Source organism: Odocoileus virginianus, chromosome 22, assembly GCF_023699985.2.
Source record: "Odocoileus virginianus isolate 20LAN1187 ecotype Illinois chromosome 22, Ovbor_1.2, whole genome shotgun sequence".
NCBI lineage: Eukaryota > Metazoa > Chordata > Mammalia > Artiodactyla > Cervidae > Odocoileus > Odocoileus virginianus.
Window position 1 is genome coordinate 6,851,078 of NC_069695.1, and position 19,015 is coordinate 6,870,092.

The following is a 19,015-nucleotide window of genomic DNA, read 5'->3' on the forward strand; positions in this document are numbered from 1 at the left end:
TGGGCTAATACATGGGGTCACAGAGTTGGACATGCCCGCACAACTGACACTTTCACTATCCATTTTTTATAGCTCCTAGTTTTTGAATCACAGTTAAAAGGCCTCCTCCACTCCAGTGTTATAAATAAAATTGCGCCAGCTTTTTGCCATGTCTTTATGACTTTATTGATTACATTAAATCTTTGATCTATTACAGTTTATCCTTCCTCCTCAGCCCTAATTCTTCTCCTAGAGGAACTTCATTGTCCCAACACCCTCTATTAAATTATCTATGTTAATGCCACTGATTTGAGGTCTCATTTTAATACTGACTGATTCTTCTATGTTTTTGTTTCTCTTTATGGACTTTCTAATCTATGCACTGATTTGCCTGGTCCCACACCAGAACTGCAGTGTTCTGGGGACCTCACCACATGTTTTAGTACATCAAGGGGAAGTCTCATGTTACTGTTTTTTCAGAGTTTCCTTGGCTATCCTTCTTTGTTTATTTTTCTATGAGAATTTCATAATTGATCAGCTTATGTAACTCCAGAAAAAAAAGTTGTGGTCTCTGTATATAGGAATAGTGTTAACTTCATTAATTAACTTAGAGGAAATGGCCATTTTGATCTGTTGCAGATTGAGAACACTAGATTTCTCATTTACCAGTTGTTGTTTCTTATTGTAGCTCCTATAATTTCTTTTAGCAAGTTGCTTATATATTATTTTTTGTTTGTATATCCAGAACTGTGTGAATGTCATTGTGGGTTATACCCATTATCTTTATAGAACACCCATCTTTGTGCATTTATTTTTTAACCTGAATTTTATTTTGTATGAAATTAATATCATGACTCCTGATGATTTCTATTTACATTTGCTTGGGACACTGTCTTCTCCATTCTTTCTTTCTCACTTCTGAATGATTTTATTTTGGGTGTGCCACTTGTATGTACCACAGAATGGCGTTTTCAATTGTGACCTAATTTGAAAATCTATTTTTTTAAAAGATGAGTTGTGCTTATTACATTTATTGATATGGCATGTATATATTCAATGTGAATTATATGTGCTTATTATTTTTATATAATATAAAGGTCTTACACTGTATAGTCTGTTTTATTTGCTTTTGAAACTTGTAATTTTTCTGATGTTTAAGATGATTTTTTTTTGTTCTAAATATAAATGCATATTGGTTTATAAATACACCTTAACATCGTGGCTTTAATTCCCTCTTTCTTTTAACAAATTCAGTAAGTTCACTGCTACAAGCAATGATTTAACTGGCTTACATAATTTTTCTTTAGCCATACTCTCTCCTATATTACCTAGTTTTTGTCAATAGATGGTCTGAGTTGAGCATTTATCTTTGTGTTTTGAAATACACACAGTCTTTCATACTTGATTTCTTACCTTTGACTGATTTACTCTGACTGCCATTAGGGGGAGAAAAGGCAAGCAGTAAGCTTATTTTACCTTTCTGCTTTTAAAAGTCATATCATTTCTACATTGTCAGGTTATTTACGACCTCCTTTCCCACCCTTGCTTTTGTCTTAGTTTTGTACTTAAGTATATTCCCTTTAACTGCCAGGCCCCTTGCCAAAGTTTCGCCCACCATTTTGGTTGGCAGGGGTTTTCCCTCTGGTGATAGTTTTCTCAAGAAGAGTTCGAGTAAACAGTGGTCCCTGATTTATTACCTGCTCAAAACTGTCAGCAGCCTTTATGCTTCATGAGCTAGAAGTGGGAAATCAAATCTGTGTCTTATACTTTGAGAGATATAAAATCCTTGGCTGGATATAAATTCCTTTATTCGCACTTTCTTGTCTCAAATATCTTGTAGGTTTTCTTCCTTTGATTTGTGGTATTGAATTTGCTGGGTAGAAGCCTGTTACCACCTTAATTTTCTTTTAAAAAAAATATATTTGCAACTTGAACATTTGCCTGACTGCCCAAAGAAGTTTTCTTTACAGTTGAAGTCCTTTATTATGATAGTATCTTTACTAGCACATATTTTTGGTATTGACTGATATGACTCAGTTTTCACTGATACATGGTATGCACTTTCACTTGTTAGATTAAGGCCTTCTTTTGTTCCAGGAAAACTTTATTGTACTTAATGTGTGTTTTGCTGCATGCAGTTGGTTTTTGTCTTTCAGGAACTTCAAATATGTTTATGTTAGAACTCTGTTTCTTGCTTACTCTATTATTTTCTCTTTAAAAATTTCATTTAACAGTTTTTTCTGTTTCATTTCTTGATTTTCTGATTACCATCTTGTATGACTGTTCATGGACCTCCCAAGCATGATTTCTCTCTTGTTCACTGTACCGTTTTGTCTTTACACTTACAATGATTTTTCCTTTTATTTTTTCCTGATGTCTGTTTATTCCTATTTCATTTCCTCCTGTTATCTAGATGTCATCTCCTATTGTGATCTTTTTCCATCGCTATAATTGCTTCATTAAATTTTTAATAAATTTATGGCAGACTGTTTTGTTAAACTTTTGTCCTATTTCATGACTGTTTTTTTTTTCCTGGTGAATTCTTATCACTGATAGGAAAGTTGGATGCTCATTTACACCTAGTTTTCTCTCCATATGGATTTTATGTGTAGATGGTGTTTGTTGTCCATATCCAAATGAGCTGAAATTTCCTGAAACGGTATACAGGAGGTTCCTATGGTGGTAATAGAGGGAGGGGGAGGAGAGGGTACCCTTTTGAGTTTTTAAATGATAGGCTCTCTCTGCTGTTGCAACCATGACAGGCTGTTTCTTTTACATGTGGTGCCTTTGTTGGGTGTGTCTTCTTGGTCTCTCCAGACCTACCTTCGTTGGGGAGGACTTTCATCATCAGTTCATTTCATTGGTGTCCTTTATTGGCTCCCACTACCTGGGGACATCGATGTGGCGTTTGGAGCTTGTTCTCTCAACTTTTAAAGGTGTGTTTGTGCTGGTGCTGAGATCCCCATCCTTTTTCTTCTGCTGTCTATATTTGCTAGTGATTTCGTGGCTGACCACAGCTAGCTGCTCTGCACTGCCTGTGTTCTGTGGCCGTGCCCACAGAGTCTTTCTTCATCACACCATCTTGGCTGCCTTTGGCAGCACTTGGTTTAATTTGGAGTCTGGGATTTTCTCTGCCTACTTGCTCCATTGAAAATGGTGTTTATTTCTGTTTCCCTTCATCCCTCTAAATGGTTGTTGGGAGTCAAGTGGGATAATTGAGAACCAGATAGTAACCACTGATGGATTTAGTTCTTTAAAAACCATCCCAGCAAATCTGGCACTTGAGAAGCCTGTGCAAGATAATGCAGAAACACAAAACAGATGAATAGAAAGAACGTTACAACATAAGGAACAGTATAAACATATATAATCATGGTGTCAATTCCAGAAACATATTTAAGCAGTTATATATGCAAAATCTTAGAATGCTGCTTTGAATGGATAGGAGGAATAAATAGAAGTTGGTTACCCTTGATCCCAGAGACTTCTTGCTGATTTCATGAGGGAAGTTAGTTTGTGGATTTACAGAAGAACAGACATTCTGTAAGAGAGAGCTGTGGTTTTCAGGTTACCTTCAATGTCAAAAAGAAGTAGTCCAAAAAATATGCCATGTTGAAGTCAGATTTATGCTGAACACTGCAGGGTGCTGTCAAACCACTCCAGATCTCTGCCCACCTTCGCAGAGAAATTCAGCAAGACTAACAATGACAGTGGTCATTCTAGAAGGTCGCTTGTCTCTTTTCAGCAAGACAAGTCAGAGAGGAGCATGAGTTACTCTCACCCTTCCCATTTAAAGTTAATAAACAGGTCATCAAAAAAGAATGATCCTAAATGAGAGCAGTGTATGCCATTCAAATCCTGGAGCCCATGTAACATGCTGAAGTTTATGGATTTAGAAATCCAGATGTTTACATCACTGTCATAGTAGAAGGTTGTTTGGCTCTGTAGCAGGGGTGGTTTTTCTCATGAAGCTTATGAAACTGAACTTTCAGGGCCTCTCAAAGATTTGGGACCCTTCCATGGCCCAAAGGAGGGACACAGTAATGTGAATACATAAGCATATAGTTTTATAAAGTTTTAAAAAAGTAAGGTGTTTTGATTTCAATGTATTAAGACCAGATTTCTTTGCAGTCCAACTTCCCTTTTAGTATACTTAACATTATATCAGATGGCTTTGGGTGGCCACAGGTATTTTGAGATTAGTCTGGGAGGAACTTATGCTGGTAATATAGGCTGTTTGGATTTACTGGGATATATTTATGTAGTTTGCCAAGCATTCTTTGCATCCAGTTAAATTACTTCTGTCCCAGTGAAAGAATGGCTTCTGGTAACACTCCTGCAAACTGTCTCCCACAATGCCAGTTCAACCACTGTCAGGGCAAAAAGTGATGGACCAGAGGTCATATTATGTTATGAATAGAAATATATGCATAGTGAAAGATGAGATTGAAATGTATGAAGCTAAACATCATCAGATGTGTAAAATGTTACTGTAAATGGAGGATTAGGCTCCTTATCAACACCTTGCCCACTTAGAGTTCTCTTTGCCAGAAATATTTGATAAAGGGTTTATATCATTACGTACCTCTGGGCCTCAGGAATCCTTCACACTGAAGGACTTTTCTTGAAATTTGCCAAGTATTTTTTGTAATGCACAGACTAGGCTCCAATTCAGGCAGGGAGATCCGAGTCCAGACCTGGTTGTGTATGGGTCCCAGGCTGCAGATCACCGGCTTCGGTGCTTTGTGAATCTCCTCCTGGTGGTTTGACCAGGACTCACAGTGCCGTCAGGACTGGTTTCCCTGAGCCTGGCCCTGGATCCACGGGGCCTTCGGTCTCCATGTTCCCCTCTAGGGCTTACTCTCATCCTCTACCCTGTGATTTGATGGCATCTTTTCAGGGCTTTGGATGAGCCCCAGATCCGGGAGGACAGTTTGGCACGATGATTGTTCCTTCTGGCCAGAGCAGAGTTTCTTTCATAGAATCACATGAGATTGGACTTCCACAATGGTGCTGATGTGCTGAATTTGGATAATTCCTCCCTCAGCCTTGTATGTGAGCCTTGTGGGTGTTTGTGTAGGTGTACACACGTGCAGTTTGGCCCCTGAGTTCATAGCATCTAAGGATAGTGGGAAGGGTGGCAGCCATCCTTCATCCTGTAGGATTCTTAGCACTGGCATTCAGGGCAATGACCTACCCCCTCTGCCAGTTCTGTGCCAAAGTCAGGCTCAAGAGAACTGTCTTCTCCAAGGGCTTTCCAGACCACTGCTCCCCGGAAACAGCAGGCCTTTCAGATAAATGTCCTCTCAGAGTTGCCTCTTGAGTGATGTGGTGATATTGAGCTTTCCTGGCTCAGTTAAACTGCTCAGGGCAACCACTCTCTCCTTCCATGCATGGGTCCTGTAACAGTATTGGGAAGATTAGAGCTCTATTAACCTTGAAAGAGTTTACATTCTAAGAATGCAGGGCATATGGTATAAAGATCTCAAGAGATGGCCTGGTGGAAAAATGGGTTGTTTGATGTTCACCTTAGAAAATTTTGAATTGTAAGCTCAATATAACCAGAAAAAGAATTATATATACATTTCCTCCATATTTTGGATAAGATGTGAATTTGCATCAATCATCAACTGGTATATTAATGACCTTGTATGAGGCCAGTGTTCATAGATAATGTGGCACCATGAGTAATGATGCAACCCACATTGCATAAAAGTTATTATGGGATGGCCCAGGCAAGATCAATAATTGTTTCCATACAAATGGTTCCCAAGAGCCATAGAATTTTGAGGAATAGCAATATTTTTACCACTTTACTGACGTGAGAGAGAGAAATTAGCCAAGAATGACACACGTGAGAAAACCCACAAGGGAATAGTTCCTGGATCTGAAGAAGCGATAGCATCTGGACACTATAGCGAACCTTCCATTTACTTTTGGGCACTAAAATCTTCCCTGCCCACTATTCCATAGCTTCATCAATGTTTCACTGTATATAAAAAATGCCCACACATTTTCAACACACTTCAATCAAATTGTTTGTTTAGATAGGAACCCCACAAAAATAGTTGTCTGTGGCCTCAGGCACCCTAGAGGGGGGCCCTGGTGGAGGAATTTGCAAGGTTTATGAGACTTGGTCTCTGCTTAGAGATAACTTTGAATCAGGGCACATATATGTAATCCAAACGTTTGCAGTTCATCTCTCTCAAGAAGCCTTCTTTTCTTAAATGAAACTGGAGACTGTTTGATCATTCTCTTCTTAATTTCACTCTATCATACTGAATTCGAAGCTTGTGAAGTGTGATGAATCATGATCCTGTTCTCTGATTGTATATAACTGCACTTTTACAATTTGTGAATTAACACCATCCATATGCCATAGTACTTGCTTGTTTATAAATTATTTCATGCATATGTACTTGCTCTCTCTGAATAAGTGATCCAATCCTTCAGATCAGATAGAGTATTTACAGTCTCTGTTTCTCAGCGTGAAGCAGATACTTAATAAATACTATCAGAAGTTTATATTGTCAGGATGAAAATGTAAATAATTGATGTAAGTGATAATGCCCACTGTGAGACTGAGTAATGGTGATGAAACACAAAGTCTAACTTCAAATGCAGCTTGGTTAGTTTGAACGTGCTATTATAAAATGGTGTAAACTGAGAGAGAGCATCATTAAATGTTGATCTTAGTGAAAAAGAAGATGATAAGCCTCTCTGCATTGAAAGATACTTATTTCGTCCTCTGCTCCTGTTGACTTCTGAAAGTCTTGATAGAAGGGAGAAAGAGCCCAAGCTCAGGGACGCCGTCATCCCTTATCATGCAGCTGGTTTCTGTTCTGGTGCAATCAGTCTGGTTAAGGTCAAGTACCAGTGACAAGAGTGTTCCTGACTCAGTCACCTGGGGGCATTCGAAGGCCTGGTGCACTGACTTGGATTAGAAAACAAACAGGAATAAAAGTCCTTTCGCCTGAACTTTCCTGTAAGTCGAATGGCTTCCCCGGAGCTGTGACTCAGAGGCACAGTCAGTGAGGATCTTTTCATCTGAAGATAACATCACGGCCCCAGCCATGGAGGGTGGGGAGGAGCGACCCATGCCCTGCTGGAGATGAGTGCTGTTTTCACCCAAGAGGGCTAGTTATTTGTTCATTGTCTGCCTCCGCCCTCGCCCCGACTCACTGACTTTCCCACGGGATCAGCAGTGTGTCTGTCCTCTTTGATGTCAATGTCCTCACTGACCATTGACCCTCCCCTTACGCCTATCACAGAGGTGTCTGGCTAATACAGGGCCTCACTACACATGTTACGATGGTCTACTGATGTGGCTGGGGCTTCCCTGGTGGCTCAGTGGTAAAGAATCTGCCGGCAGTGCAGGAGCTGCAGGAGATATGGGTTCGATCCCTGGGTCAGGAAGATCCCCTGGAGGAGGGCATGACAACCCACTCCAGTATTCTTGCCTGGACAGTCCTGTGGACAGAGAAGCCTGGCAGGCTCCGTATACAGGGTTACAAAGAACTGTAAGCTACTTAACACAACTGAAGCTACTTAACACACTTGCATGCACTGATGTGGCTAAGTTCTTTAAGGTGCTTATTTGAAAGCTATCATCAGACTTCATGGCATGAAAAAGCCTCTAATGATATAGCATTCCCTGGGATGAAAAGTTGTGTATCACTTTTATGTCCATGAATTACTGCCAGTGAGAAAGATTCATTGGAAACTGTTTTCTGTCTTCAGGTGACTAACATAAGACTGTGCAAAAGGACGTAATTTTTCTTGTCCTTCGTGGTCAGTTCTTGTCTACGGTTCCCCGAGTGCGCCTCCTGGCCCTTCTCTCTCTGCTATCTTCTCTCTCCCATCTGGTTATGAAGTTCTTGCAGCCGGGTCCTGACACCTTCCCAGTCATGCCTTGCTAGGTTTGGGTATCATTACTTAGGTAAGCAAACCATCACCCAGAGTAAGGGGTGGGAGTGGGCGGAATCAGAGGGGCAAATGTAGGTGCTTCAGGGTTTATTTTCACACTTCCTCTGTCCCCATCACCAATGTTCTCTATCTCTATATATTTGTGCCTTTGGCAGGAGTACTAAAATCTCATTTTGGCATCAGTAACCTCATTCTAGATCTCATAAATGCTCACTGATCGAATGAAGGGAGACATGCGTTGAGCAGAGTGTGTTATTTCCTTTGATACCCCCTGGCTTCACATTTCCTCAGCTCTCTATGAAGAACTTTTAGTAACACATCCATTGTTGTGTGAAATGGCATTTGCAGAGACTTCTCCACTTGAAAGACCTGATGCATTTTGACCAATTACTACTGCGTTTCTTCACTGGGCTCTGCAGGAGAAGCTGCTGGGCAGAGAGCATCCTGTCATTAGGTAAATTTGAGCAGATTTGTCTGAAAGCAGCCTAGTAAATGACACTCTGCTTGTTGTGATGAATTCTCCGTTCAACAAGGGGAGGCAGGGGTTTTGTCTTTCCTCCTCCTGTTAATCAGAAGCAGTAGGGATATATGTAATTTGACCTTTAAGCAGGCAGAGAGCTCATGGTCAACTGCTTTTTTTTTTTTTTTTTATTTTAAACACAACTATTTGGCAAACTCTGTTTTGCTTTTAGCTGGCAGGGATTCCTGATTTCCTAACAGCTTCAGTCTTTAAGCAGTGGAGAAGTTTTAGGGTGTCTGAGCTGTGAAATGTTTAATGAGTACCAATCCGGTGGGAGAAACAGGGCTAGTCAGAGCTGTAATTTTCCTGGAATCTGGTTCCTAACTCCAGGCCAGTCGCCCAGGAGGGGTCGGGCCTTGTGTGCACAGTATGACTTCACAGCTGCCCCAGGGGCGCCCTGGCTTACTTCTCTAGCTGTGAGCACCTCCCCCCTACGTTCCGCACCTGCTGGCAGCCTGAGGAAATTTCACTTCAACTGCTGTTGACTCGAGTGTCTGGGGGAGGATCCTGCAAAGCAAGATATTCTCCAAGTTTGCTCAGTCAGAGAGCAGTTTTTTAGGAGGTATAGGCTAATGAGTGTGGGGTTGACATGAGAAACATAAGCAGGGCTTCCAAAGTGGTTAAAAAGAGGCAGAAATGGATTTATAGGGGCAGTTCCTACTAGAACCGGTCCTAGCAAACACAAAGTAGAATCCAGGCTTTTCTAGATGCCTTCATGGGACAGGATGCCTGCCCAAGGCTGTTAGTTGCAGAAAGTGACAAGCGTACCTTCAGCATGCTCACCGTGGTTCCTTCTATGCAGGTAGATTGAATATGCATGAGACTTAAGACAGAGATGGTCTCAGTTAACAGGATGTTCTGAGCGGTGCTGAGAGCAGGCTTTCGCCTCCTCTGGTTTCCAGAGTATTGCTGCTGTTGTACAGTCCCTAAGTCATGTCCAGCTCTTTGTGACCCCAGGGGTCGCAGCACGCCAGGTACAGTCCCTGAATCATGTCCCACTCTTTGCGACCCCAGGGGTCGCAGCACGCCAGGTACAGTCCCTGAGTCATGTCCAGCTCTTTGTGACCCCAGGGGTCGCAGCACGCCAGGCCCCTCTACCTTCTACTGTCTCCCGGAGTTTGCTCAAATTCATGTCCATTGAGTCGGTGATGCTTTCTAACCATCTCTTCTTCTGTCATCTGCTTCTCCTCTTGCCTTCAACCTTTCCCAGCATCAGGGTATTTTCTAATGTTTTTCAGACCAGGTGGCCAAAGAATTGGAGCTTCAGCATTAGTCCTTCCAATGAATATTCACAAATAAAAGGTACTTGCCTGGCACCATCAACACTATCTGTCTGAACCTAGCAATATTTTGGAGAAGGAAATGGCAACCCACTCCAGTCTTCTTGTCTGGAGAGTCCCATGGACAGAGGAACCTGGTGGGCTACAGTCCATGGAGTCACAAAGAGTCGGACACGACTGAGTGACTAACAACAACAGCAGCAATATTTTATGGTATATGTCTTGGATCATGGATGGGTGTTTCCTCAATTCTTTATTGAGTCAACCCTTTAAGAAGTAGCTGGAATTGATCAGTTTTTCTAGGATCATCATTTAACTACCTCACTTGACATCAAGGGGGCTGGAAATTACTCTCTCAGAATGATATGAAGAAGGTGGAGGGGAAGTGGAAGGTATTTCTTTTCCTGAGCTTCTCCAGGGAATAACCAAGCTGTTTCTTTGTGAAGATAGTTTTGCAGAGATCAGTGAGGTTGTTCAGTATACCAAGGCAAAAACAGACCTCCAGAATCATAAGGGGACTTTGAAGTCATTGCTTTGAATTCTTCAGGGAAGTTAATGATAAAGGACTGACAATTTTATGAAGAATTAGCTGAGTCTCTTGCCACTTGACAAGTCTACTTATTATTTTATACTATTGATGTGATTATCCTTTTCATAATTTAACATTTGTGTCCTGGGGGGACAGCAGAATGCAAATCAATGCTTCTTTAACTGCACTCCTTTTTTCCTCCACTTCTTTAGACTTTTATTTAACAGTCATTCAAGGTATGGTTATTTATTAAACTTTTTATTTTATATTGGAGTTTGCTTGATTAACAATGTTGTGATAGTTTCAAGAGTACAGCAAAGTGATTCAGTTATACATATACATGTAGCTCATCTCTTGCAAATTCTTTTCCCATTTAGGTTGTTACATAATATTGAGCATGGACAGAGGAGCCTGGCAGGTTACGGTCCATGGGGTCGCAAGAGTCGGACATGACTTAGCAACTAAAGAAAGAGAGAGAGAGAGAGAGAGAGAGAACATTGAGCAGAGTTTCCTGTGCTATACAGTGGGTCCTTGTTGGTTATCCATTTTAAATATAGCAGTATGTATATGTCAACTGCACTTCTTGAATAGAATACAGGTGTTTCACAGTTATTTACTTTTTGGGACTTCCTAGTGGCTCACATGGTGAAGAGTCTGTCTGCAATGTGGGAGACCTGGGTTTGATCCCTGGGTCAGCAAGATCCCTTGAAGAAGGGAATGATTACCCACTCAAGTATTCTTGCCTGGAGAATTCCATGCACAAAGGAGCCTGGTGAGCTACAGTCCACGGGGTCGCCAAGAGTCGTGCATGAGTGAGTGACTAACACTGCTACTACTTGCTGACTTTACCGTATAGTTCCGTGTGTAGGACACAACTGTTGCTTAGTAAATGGTAGTCAAAGGAATTAATGTTACAAAGAAGTTATGATTTCGTTGGGGAACAAGTCAGCGTACACAAAATAATAAATTAACAGTTCTACGAATACAAGCAAATGCCCAATGAGATTCATAGATTGAAAAGGTTAGAGATTCAGAAGAGGAGAAGGTCTGAGAGGCTTAAAGAGGAATTCATGTAGGAAACAGAACTTGAGCTGGACCTGGAGTATGGTCAGAATTGAAAGTACGAATGGGTGGAATAGGCGGTTTCTGTGTCCCCTTTCCTGCTTTTGCAGAGCTCTCTTTTCTCAGTGGGCAGGATTGACCAGAATGAGAATCCCAACAGAAAAATTGGTGGTTTGGGAGGAATCAGGGGTATTAAGGCTGGTGATTAGAAATACTGAGGTTTTGCTGTCCCCTTGGATAGCAAGGAGATAAAACTAGTAAATCCTAAAATTTATCAACCCTAAATATTCATCAGAAGGACTGATGCTGAAGCTGAAGCTCTAATACTTTGGCCACCTGATGTGAAGAACTGACTCACTGGAAAAGACCCTGATGCTGGGAAAGATTGAAGGCGAGAGGAGAAGGGGAAGACAGAGGATGAGATGGTTGGATGGCGTCGCTGGCTCAATGGACATGAATTTGAGCAGACTTTGGGACATAGTGAAGAATAGGGAGGCCTGGCGTGCTGCAGTCCATGGGGTTGCAAATAATTGGACACGGCTGAGTGAACAAACAACAACAAATTCAAGGAAACATATACAAGTCACTGATACATTTTTGGAGAGACTGACAATTTGGAGAAATGATCATTCTTTTGACTTTTGAGTCAGGGGAGCCACAAACACAGTTATATTCAAGCAGAGTTAGGATTTTAATCAAGATTGACTTCCTTCTTGTATATTCTCATCCAGGTTGCCCTGGCAGTAAGGTTCCCAACCTTATGATAATGACAGTGTGATGAGAAAGAAGTCCTACATGCTTATTAAGTATATTGAAATTAGAGACAGAGCAACACATGGTCTAAATAGCTCCACCTTTGGAAAGGGTCTGGGGAGGAGTTTGGGAGAGGTGTGTGAGCTAAGTAATTTTGTATAGGTACAAAAGGGTTAAATTAAGCCTGCCTACCTGAGAGCCCCTTCAAGTTACTGCAGACCTGGTTTCTCTTCGCTGGTTTCATCATAAACAATGAAATCATAAGTCATATAGTTGTGTGCCCACCAGCATTGCTCTCTGGAAGGAAGTTTAGACAGGTGAGAGCTAATTTTCTGATGACCGGAATCAGCTGATTTGGGGTCAGTGCCCAGGGATGAGGATGAAGGAGTCTCTAGGTTTTGGCTGCTGATGAATAAACAGAAAGATGAGCGCCCCAATAAATCACCGCCGAGATTTGTCTTCCGCAGTGACTCAGAGAGCAAAAGGAAAGTAGCGACAGCGATCTCCTTTGAAATGGGAGCTAGATATTTCCACAGAAGATAGAGAACAAAGGAAGCCCTTCTGCTTATTTTTCCATTCCCCAAAGGAAAGAGGATCTGAGGGTATGGAGACTCTGGAACTCGGGAGCTTGATTTCTCTGTCAGCATGTCACGGTCACCCCAGTACCTGGCTTAGTCATCTACTTCAATATGATTGGGCCTCCCGGATGGTAAAAGCATCTGCCTGCAATGCTGGAGACCCAGGTTCGATCCCTGGGTCAGGAAGATCCCCTGGAGAAGGAAATGGCAACCCACTCCAGTACTCTTGCCTGGAAAATTCCATGGACTGGAGCTGCAAAGTCGGACACAACTGAGCGACTTCACTTTCACTTTTCAGTATGATTAACTGGGTGCTGTGGGGAAGGTGATACAACCACCTATTGTGGAAGGAATTTTCCTACTGGAAGATCAGAATCTCTGGCAAATAATTTTAGTCAGCCGTGTTTCTGTGTGGGCTTCTCTGATAGCTCAGTTGGTAAAGAATTGGCCTGCAGTGCAGGAGACCCCAGTTCAATTCCTGGGTTGGGAAGATCCCCTGGAGAAGGGCTAGGCTACCCACTCCAGTATTCTTGGGGTTTCCTGGTGGCTCAGCTGGTAAAGAATCCACCTGCAATGCTTCTGTGCCCCCACCCCCATCCTTGATCAGAATGATGAAGAAAGTAGGAGAAGATTAAGAGGATAGAGTGATAGGAAAATAGCTTGGTGATTTCATAAAGTCCTCTTTCCTTGGGAGAAAATGAGTGGGATCTCTCAGATATAGAGACCAAAAAATAATAATACAACTACGTAGCTACCAGGAATTTTAGACAGTTAAGCACAATACTTGGGTTGGCTTTGACGTCGGCAGTCCTATTGCGTAAGAAAATGTTTAGTGGTGATATATTGGGCTGGTTGCAAGTCTAGGGTTTTAACAATGAACACATGTGTTTCAAAGTAAATATACCCAGTCTCTTTTGTTGTAGGTTGGGGGCTGAAGTGAAATTTCTAAAACAGTTTGGGCCCTACAGTTCTGGTTCCTGTGCCACCAGCATTTTACCCACAGTAAGCCTGCTGTTCAGGTTGTTTGTTCCCCTCGGCACTTCCAGGTGCCTGGAGGGTTGGGCTTGCCCACAGAGAGGCAGGGAGGGGAAAACAGGGCATCCACAACTGTCTTCTCTCATCTGGACCCACAGTTCCCAGGAAAGGACCTGACCTCACGCTTCACGCCTCTTGTGACTTGAAGTCACTGGGTTACAGTAGGGCCTATTAAATGTCAAACACTCTACTAAAAGTTATCTCATTTAATTTCTGTCAGTCCTTGAAAGAAAACTCTGTGCTTACTGTCTTCACGTAGCACCTCAATCCATTTACTGCCCGCTATGGTCAGCCTCAACCAATGCGTTGAAATTGTTGCCTTTGTACTTCCATGTCCTCCTTCTTCCCACATTCCAAGGATGCATTTTACTCTTTCTCTCACTTGACAGCAATTACATCCTTAACAGTCTGTTGTTCTCCGTGACTTTGTATTAAGTGGTTCTGCTTGTTCTTTTTTTTTTTTAATTTTTTTTGCTTGTTCTTTTATTTTTTTTTTACTGTTAATACTATTTTTTCCAGTTGGTTTCTATCCCACTACTCATTAAGTGTTGGTATTCTTCAGGATTCTATCATCAACCAATCAATATATTCTCACCCACTTAATTCTCCTTGAGTAATTTCAACATTCTTGTGGTTTTATCTTACATTACACCTTACAGTCATTGAAAGTAAAAATGAAGTCGCTCAGTTGTGTCCGACTCTTTGCAACCCCATGGACTATAGCCTACCAGCCTCCTCCCTCCATGGGATTCTCCAGGCAAGAATACTGGAGTGGGTTGCCATTTCCTTCTCCAGGGGATCTTCCTGACTCAGGGATCAAACCCGGGTCTCCTGCATTGCAGGCATATGCTTTAATCTCTGAGCCACCTCAGCACAGATATCTCCTACCAACTTGAGAATTATACATCCAGCAGCTCACTAGGTATCTCCACTTGCATGATGTGTGAGCATCTTGACTTAATCAGTTCAGTTCAGTCGCTCAGTCACGTCCGACTCTCGTGACCCCATGGCCTGCAACACACCAGGCCTCCTTGTCCATCACCAACTCCCAGGGTTTACTCAAACTCATGTCCATTGAGGCAGTGATGCCATCCAACCATCTCATCCTCTGTTGTCCCCTTCTCCTGCATTCAATCTTTCCCGCAACAGGTCTTTTCCATGAGTCAGTTCTTGCATCAGGTGACCAGAGTATTAGAGTTTCAGCTTCAGCACCAGTCCTTCCAATGAATATTCAGGACTGATTTTCTTTAGGCTGGACTGGTTGGATCTCCTTGCCATCCAAGTGACTCTCGAGAGTCTTCCCCAACCACAGTTCAAAAGCATCAATTCTTCGGCGCTCAGCTTTCTTTATAATCCAACTCTCACATCCATACATGACTACTGGAAAAACCATGCCTTTGACTAGACAGACTTTTGTTGGCAAAGTAATGTCCGCTTTAATACGTTGTCTAGGTTGGTTATAACTTTACTCCCAAGGAGCAAGTGTCTTTTAATTTCATGGCTGCAGTCACCATCTGCAGTGATTTTGGAGCCCCCAAAATAAAGTCTGTCACTGTTTCCGTTGTTTCCCCATCTATTTTCCATGAAGTGATGGGACCAGATGCCCTGATCTTAGTTTTCTGAATGTTGAGTTTTAAGCCAACTTTTTCACTTTCCTCTTTTCACTTTCATCAAGAGGCTCTTTAGTTCTTCTTCACTTTCTGCTGTAGGGGGTGGTGTCATCTGCATATCTGAGGTTATTGATATTTCTCCTGGAAATCTTGATTCTAGCTTGTGCTTCTCCAGCCCAGCATTTCTCATGATGTATTCTGCATCATGAATATAAGTTAAATAAGCAGGGTGACGATATACAGCCTTGACATACTCCTTTTCCTATTTGGAACCAGTCTGTTGTTCCATGTCCAATTCTAACTGTTGCTTCTTGACATGCATACAGATTTCTCAGGAGGCAGGTCAGGTGGTCTGGTATTCCCATCTCTTGAAGAATTTTCCACGGTTTGTTTTAATCCACATAGTCAAAGGCTTTGACATAGTCAATAAAGCAGAAGTAGATATTTTAATATGAAGATGTATTAATAGAAGTAGATGACTTAATATGACCCCAATTATTATATTCAGTTGAGGTAACTGTTTCCTTCACAACTTTTGCCTTTTTAAAAAAAGTTTTAATCAAAAGCACCACCATCCAATTAGTGACCCTAGTTGTAAACCCATGAGTTATAAACATCCTGTTCCACGTGACCATTGCTAGTGAATACAAATATACAGTAATAGAAAATGTAGTTTTCCAAGTATAGACTATCCCCCCATTTTCTTTAAGCAGGAAAGTCATTTATCTGAGTTCTCTGCCTTCCCAGTGATCCGCCCCCCTGATGCGGTGAGGGTGGATGCTCTGATCAGTCCTCATCTGATAGCTCTGCAGACCCCAAGCTTTCTTGTCCCTCCGTTTCACCCTCTTTTGTTCCCTGGATTGCTGTCACTCTGCTGCTCACCCCTAAACCCTCTCTGCTTCCTTTCTGCCACCGCTGGCCTCCTTCAGATCTCCAGCCTGCATGGACCTCTCCCTGAACTGAGTAGGTACTGTTCTCCTACCCCTCTGTGGCGGTTCACTCCCCGAGTTCTTGTTCCCTGGCCGGGATACCCACCTCATTGAGAGGCATTTCTTATTTTTCTTTATTCTTTACCACTTTATTGAAGTATAATTGACATATAATAAATTACATGTACTTAAAATTTATAATGTGATAAGTTTTGACATATGACATATGTGGGCCTTTTCTTACCTTTTTATTTTGTGTTGGAGTATAGCCAGTTAACAATGCTGTGATGGTTTTGGGTGCATAGCAAAGGGACTCAGCCATACATATGCATGTATCCATTCTCCCCCAGACGCCCCTCCCGCCCAGGCTGCCACATAACGCTGAGCAGAGTGCCCTGTGCTATGCAGTAGGCCCTTGTTGGTTTTCCATTTTAAATATAGCAGTGTGTACATGTCCATCCCAAACTCCTCTAACTATCCCTTCCCACCATCCTTCCCTTCTGGCAGGATGAGTTCCTTCTCTAAGTCTGTGACTGTGTTTCTGTTTTGTAAATAAGTTCATTGGTATCATTTCTTTTTAGATTGCACATATAAGGGATGTCATATGGTATTTCTCCTTTTCTGTGTGATTTCCTTCACCCAGCATGGCAATCTCTAGGCCCATCCTTGTTGCTGCAAATGGCATTATTTCTGACTTTTTTCATGGCTGAGTAATATTCCATTGTATATATGTGCCACGTCTTTATCTATCCTTTTGTTGATTGACATTAATGTTGCTTCCTTGTCTTGGCTATTGTCGACAGTGCTGCAATGAAACGGGAGCACGTATCCTTCTGGACCATGTTTTTCTCTGGGTATATGCCCAGGAGTAAGATTGCTGGATCATATGGTACTTCTGTTTTTTGTTTTTTAAGAAATCTCCATACTATTCTCCAGAGTGGCTGTAACAATTTATATCCACACCAGTAGTGTAGGAGGGTTCTGTTTTCTCTCAATTGAGAGAGGTGGTCTTACTGGTTGTTGGGGTCATCTGGTGGTGGGAAGAGGAGTCTGGCTGGTGGGGAGACAGTCAGGCAGACAGTCAGGTAGAGTCTTTGCCTGGAGTCGGTCTCTGAGTCCAGATACCCGGTATGCAGGATGCTACCCAGTCCTGCATATTTGGATACATTTCTTACCAGCTAATGGTGATGCTCTATGAAAATCCATTCTCTTTTGCTCTAAAGTGGACTCCTAGGTGACACACCCAAATCATTAAAAAAATCCGTGAAGTCTCGTAATATGACTGAGGTTGAAAGGTTGTTGCTGAACGTTAAGACGCTGGGATTCTTGGCCTCCGGAGGAGATGAATTCAATCCGGGGCCAGAGACGAGGCTGGATCACTCAGAGCTTTTGTGTAATAAAGTTTTATTAAAGTATAAAGGAGATAGAGAAGCTTCTGACATAGGCATCAGAAGGGGGCAGAAAGAGTACCCCCTTCTAGTCTTCAGCTGGATGTTATATAGTCACAGTCTGTTAGTGAAAAGAAAGGAATGTCTTAAAATTTAGAATGGCACCAGATAATTCATCCCAGGCCATAAAACAATTGACTTGAATCTTGTAGAAGGGCAGATTACCAAACAAATAGTTTCATTTACATAGATTAGGGGAACAATATCTGAGTAAGTAGGTTGGGCCATTTGGTGGAATTTACAGTCTGGGGTAAATTAACATATCTTAAGACAAACATTTCCATAAGAAAAAAAATGTATTGGTTAACTCAAGGTTTGAGAATAGTTAGCTTCAGGTGAAACCAGGTGTCGTGGCAACACAGCATTTTAAGAGAAACCTCCTTTCAAATCTGTATAGAGAAGAAAAAAATATTGTTAGTTTGTTTCCTCCTGCCGCTTAAGTGAGATAAAAATGTCTGGCACTTGCAGCCTATTTCCTCCGTTTGGAGACCCCTGGCCTTCCTGCCTGTTACCCTCTCAAGGTCAAGTGTGTTTTCCCAGAGCTCCTGAGCCCCTTGGCAACAGTGGATATAGTTGGGCACCATATTCCCACCTCAGTTCATGATAGAAAACAAAGTCTCACCTTTGGAGACAGAGAGAAACAAATAGAAGGTAAATAGAACCCAACACTCTCATCTCTGTCCCCTCAAGATATGGGTTTTAGGGTTCTGAAATGGGAAGAGATCTGAAAATGGAGAGGTTTTCATCAACTGCTTGGCAGTGAAAGCTGACCTTGTCTCTGCGCATTTGAGTTGAAAGCTGCCTGTACTGAGATGGTTACTTCAGTTTTTTATTTATTCCACTTGTTATGAATATTCATATACTTCATTGAAAAAATATGAACATGTTGGAGTGTGGCACCGGTATATACCTTCCTGCTTGTGTTATGGAAATCATGGTATAGATGCCATATTATTTTGACTAAATCTGGAATTTTTTATAGCCTCAAGCACTTCTGGACACATGGGTTTCATATAAAAGATTATGGCTTCGCACTTTAATAACTCTTTGTGATTTCTGGCTTTTGGCACCTTCTGCATTAACCAGCCATCAAGCCCTGACAATTTATCGTTACTTCTAGACTCTATCTCTCTACCTCTATTCCAGCTCTCCCTAACTTAGCCAGAGATCACGACTCCTGGTGGTTGTGGGATCAGCCTCTCCTCTCTGGTCTAGAGTGATCCAGCCCTGCTCCAAGCCTTTTGTCCACTCCCCACCCCCAGCAAAATAAAAGCTCCATACCTGACTGAACCTACATTCTTCATATAAGGTACGACCCCCTGGGGGTTGCATGGTTTTCTTCCCCACTCCAGTCATCTTATCAAAT